The sequence below is a fragment of the Mizuhopecten yessoensis genome, unplaced genomic scaffold (genome assembly GCF_002113885.1).
Source record: "Mizuhopecten yessoensis strain PY_sf001 unplaced genomic scaffold, ASM211388v2 scaffold11129, whole genome shotgun sequence".
Taxonomy (NCBI): Eukaryota; Metazoa; Mollusca; class Bivalvia; order Pectinida; family Pectinidae; genus Mizuhopecten; species Mizuhopecten yessoensis.
In genome coordinates, this window is record NW_018408894.1 from 933060 (window position 1) to 938730 (window position 5671).

Here is a 5671-nt window from a genome sequence, read left to right on the forward strand (position 1 = left end):
GATGGGACTATGTGATGATGGGACTATGTGATGATGGGACTATGTGATGATGGGACCATGTGATGGTATCTGATGGGACTATGTGATGACGGGACTATATGTGATGATGGGACTATATGTGATGATGGGACTATATGTGAAGATGGGACTATGTGATGTTGGGACTATGTGATGATGGGGCTATGTGATGATGAGACTAGGTGATGATTGGACTATGTGATGATGGGACTATATGTGAAGATGGGACTATGTGATGATGGGACTTTGTGATGATGGGACTATATGTGATGATGGGACTATATGTGAAGATGGGACTATGTGATGATCGGACTATATGTGAAGATGGGACTTTGTGATAATGGGACTATGTGATGATGGGGCTATGTGATGATGGGACTATGTGATGATGGGAGTATATGTGATGATGGGACTATATGTGAAGATGGGACTATGTGATGATGGGACTATATGTGAAGATGGGACTTTGTGATGATGGGACTATGTGATGATGGGGCTATGTGATGATGAGACTATGTGATGATGGGACTATGTGATGATGGGACTATATGTGATGATGGGACTATATGTGATGATGGGACTATGTGAAGATGGGACTATGTGATGTTGGGACTATGTGATGATGGGACTAGGTGATGGGACTTTGTGATGATGGGACTTTGTGATAATGTGACTTTGTGATGATGAGACTATGTGATGATGAGACTATGTGATGATGGGAATATTTGTGAAGATGGGACTATGTGATGATGGGACTATGTTATGATGGGGCTATGTGATGATGGGACTATGTGATGATGGGATTAGGTTTTGGGACTTTGTGATGATGGGACTTTGTGATAATGTGACTTTGTGATGATGAGACTATGTGATGATGGGACTATGTGATGATGGGGCTATATGATGATGGGACTATGTGATGGGACTATGTGATGATGGGACTATGTGATGATGGGAATATGTGATGATGGGACTATGTGATGATGGGACTATGTGATGAGACTATGTGATGATGGAATTATGTGATGATGGGACTATGTGATGATGGGACTTTGTGATGATGGGACTTTGTGATGATAGGACTATATGATGATTGGACTATGTGATGGGACTATGTGATGATGGGGCTATGTGATGGTGGGACTATGTGATGATGGGACTTTGTGATGATGGGACTATGGTTATGGGACTATATGATGATGGGACTTTGTGATGATGAGACTATGTGATGATGGGCCTATATGTGAAGATGGGACTATGTGATGATGGGATTTTGTGATGATGGGTCCATGTGATGATGGGACTTTGTTGTGATTATGGGACTATGTGATTATGGGACTTTGTGATGATGGGACTTTGTGATGATGGGGCCATGTGATTATGGGACTTTGTTGTGATTATGGGACTATGTGATTATGGGACTTTGTGATGATGGGACTACTATGTGATGGGACTATGTGATGATGCGACTATGTGATGATGGGAATATGTGATGGGACTATGTGATGATGAGACTAGGTGATGATTGGACTATATGTGATGATGGGACTATGTGAGGATGGGACTATGTGATGAGGGGACTATGTGATGATGGGACTAGGTGATGGGACTTTGTTATGATGGGACTTTGTGATAATGTGACTTTGTGATGATGAGACTATGTGATGATGTGACTATGTGATGATGGGACTATGCGATGATGAGACTATGTGATGATGTGACTATGTGGTGATGGGACTATGTGATGGGACTTTGTGATGATGGGGCTATGTGATGGGACTATGTGATGCTGGGGCTATGTGATGGTGGGACTATGTGATGGGACTATGCGATGGTGATGGGACTATATGTGATGGTATGTGATGGGACTATGTGATGATGCGACTATGTGATGATGGGAATATGTGATGGGACTATGTGATGATGGGGCTTTGTGATGATGAGACCATGTGATGATGGGACTATATGATGATGGGACTTGTGATGATGGGACTATATGTGATGATGGGGCGATGTGATGGGACTAGGTGATGGGACTTTGTTATGATGGGACTTTGTGATAATGTGACTTTGTGATGATGAGACTATGTGATGATTGGATGGGACTATATGTGAAGATGGGACTATGTGATGATGGGACGATGTGATGATGGGACTATGTGAGGATGGGACTATGTGATGAGGGGACTATGTGATGATGGGACTAGGGGCTATGTGATGATGAGACTATGTGATGATTGGATGGGACTATATGTGAAGATGGGACTATGTGATGTTGGGACTATGTGATGATGGGACTGATGATGGGACTATGTGATGGGACTTTGTGATGATGGGAGCATGTGATGATGGGACTTTGTTGTGATTATGGGACTATGTGATGAAGGGACTTTATGATGATGGGACCATGTGATGATGGTGCTTTGTTGTGATTATGGGACTATGTGAGTATGTGATGGGACTATGTGATGATTGGACAATGTGATGATGGGACTTTGTGGGAATTATGTGATGATGGGACTATGTGAGGATGGGACTATGTGATGAGGGGACTATGTGATGATGGGTCTATGTGATGGGACTATGTGATAATTTGTGATGATGGGACTTTGTGATAATGTGACTTTGTGATGATGAGACTATGTGATGATGGGCCTATATGTGAAGATGGGACTATGTGATGTTGGGACTATGTGATGATGGGACTCTGTGATGATGGGATTATGTGATGATGGGACTATGAGATGGAACTATGTGATGATGGGACTACTATGTGATGATGGGGCTATGTGATGGCGGGACTATGTGATGATTGGACTTTGTGATGATGGGACTATGGGTGATGTTGGGACTTTGTGATGATGAGACTATGTGATGATGAGACTATGTGATGATGTGACTATGTGGTGATGGGACTATGTGATGATGGGACGATGTGATGATGGGACTATGTGATTATGGGACTATATGATGATGGGACTATGGGATGATGAGACTATGTGATGATGAGACTATGAGATGATGGGACTATATGTGATGATGGGGCGATGTGATGGGACTAGGTGATGGGACTTTGTTATGATGGGACCATGTGATGATGGTGCTTTGTTGTGATTATGGGACTATGTGATTATGGGACTTTGTGATGATGGGACTATCAGATGGGAGTATGTGATGATGGGACTTTGTGAGGATGGGACTATGTGATGAGGGGACTATGTGATGATGGGACTAGGGGCTATGTGATGATGAGACTATGTGATGATGTGACTATGTGATGATGGGACTATGCGATGATGAGACTATGTGATGATGAGACTATGGGACTATGTGATGATGGGATGGGACTATGTGATGATGGGAATTTGTGATGATGGGACTTTGTGATGAGATGGGACTATGTGATGATGGGATGGGACTATATGTGAAGATGGGACTATGTGATGTTGGGACTATGTGATGATGGGACTGATGATGGGACTATGTGATGGGGCTATGTGGTGATGGGACTATGTGATGATGGGCCTTTGTGATGATGGGACCATGTGCTGATGGGACTATATGATGATTGGACTATGATGGGACTTTGTGATGATGATACTATGTGATGATGGGACTATGTCTATATGTGAAGATGGGACTATGTGATGTTGGGACTATGTGATGATGGGACTTTCTGATGATGGGACTTTGTGATGATGATACTATGTGATGATGGGACTATGTGATAATTTGAACCATGTGATGATGGGACTATGTGATAATTTGTGATGATGGGACTTTGTGATAATGTGACTTTGTGATGATGAGACTATGTGATGATGGGACTTTGTGATGATGGGACCATGTGATGATGGGACTTTGTTGTGATTATGGGACTATGTGATGATGGGACTTTGTGATGATGGGACCATGTGATGATGGGACTATATGATGATTGGACTATGTGATGGGACTATGTGATGATGGGACTATATGATGATGGGACTATGTGATGATGAGACTATGTGATGATGGGACTATGTGATGATGGGACTATGTGATGATGGGACTATGTGATGATTTGATGGGACTATGTGATGATGAGACTATGTGATGATGGGACTATGTTTTGTGACTATGTGATGATGGGACTATGTGATGATGGGACTATGTGATGATTTGATGGGACTATGTGATGATGGGATTAGTTGATGGTACTATGTGATGATGGGACTGTGTGATGATTTGATGGTACTATGTGATGATGGGACTATGAGATGGGACTATGTGATGATGAGACTATGTGATGGTGGGACTATGTGATGATGGGACTATGACATGGAACTATGTGATGATAGGACTATGTGATGATTGGACTATGTGATGGGACTTTGTGATGATGGGACTATGTGATGATGAGACTATGTGATGATGGGACTATGTGTTGTGACTATGTGATGATGGGACTATGTGATGATGGGTCTTTGTGATGATGGGACTATGTGATGATGGGACTATGTGATGATGAGACTATGTGATGGTGGGACTATGTGATGATGGGACTATGACATGGAACTATGTGATGATAGGACTATGTGATGATGGGACTATGTGATGGGACTTTGTGATGATGGGACTATGTGATGATGGGCCTATGTGATGATGGGACTATGTGATGATGGGACAATGTGATGATGGGACTTTGTGATGATGGGACTATGTGATGGGACTATGTGATGATGGGACTATATGATGATGGGACTATGTGATGATGAGACTATGTGATGATGGGACTATGTGATGATGGGTCTTTGTGATGATGGGACTATGTGATGATGGGACTTTGTGATGATGGGACTATGTGATGATGGGCCTATGTGATGATGGGACTATGTGATGATGGGACTATGTGATGATTTGATGGGACTATGTGATGATGGGATTAGTTGATGGGACTATGTGATGATGGGACTGTGTGATGATTTGATGGGACTATGTGATGATGGGACTATGACATGGAACTATGTGATGATAGGACTATGTGATGATGGGACTATGTGATGGGACTTTGTGATGATGGGACTATGTGATGATGGGACTATGTGATGGTATGTGATGGGACTATGTGATGATGGGATTATGTGATGATGGGACTATGTGATGATGGGGCTATGAGATGGGACTTTGTGATGATGGGACTATGTGATGATGGGACTATTTGATGATGGGACTATGTGATGATGGGACTATGTGATGGGACTTTGTGATGATGGGACTAGGTGATGATGGGACTATGTTATGGGACTATGTGATGATGAGACTATGGGACTATGTGATGATGGGCCTATGTGATGATGAGACTATGGGACTATGTGATGCTGGGACTATGTGATGATGAGACTATGGGACTTGATGATGGGACTATGTGATGATGGGACTATATGGGAAGATGGGACTATGTGATGATGGGACTATGTGATGGGGCTTTGTGATGATGGGACTATGTGATGATGGGGATATGAGATGGGACTTTGTGATGATGGGACTATGTGATGATTTGATGGGACTATGTGATGAGGGGACTATGTGATGGGACTATGTGATGATGAGACGATGGGACTATGTGATGATGGGACTATGTGATTATGGGACTATGTGATGATTTGATGGG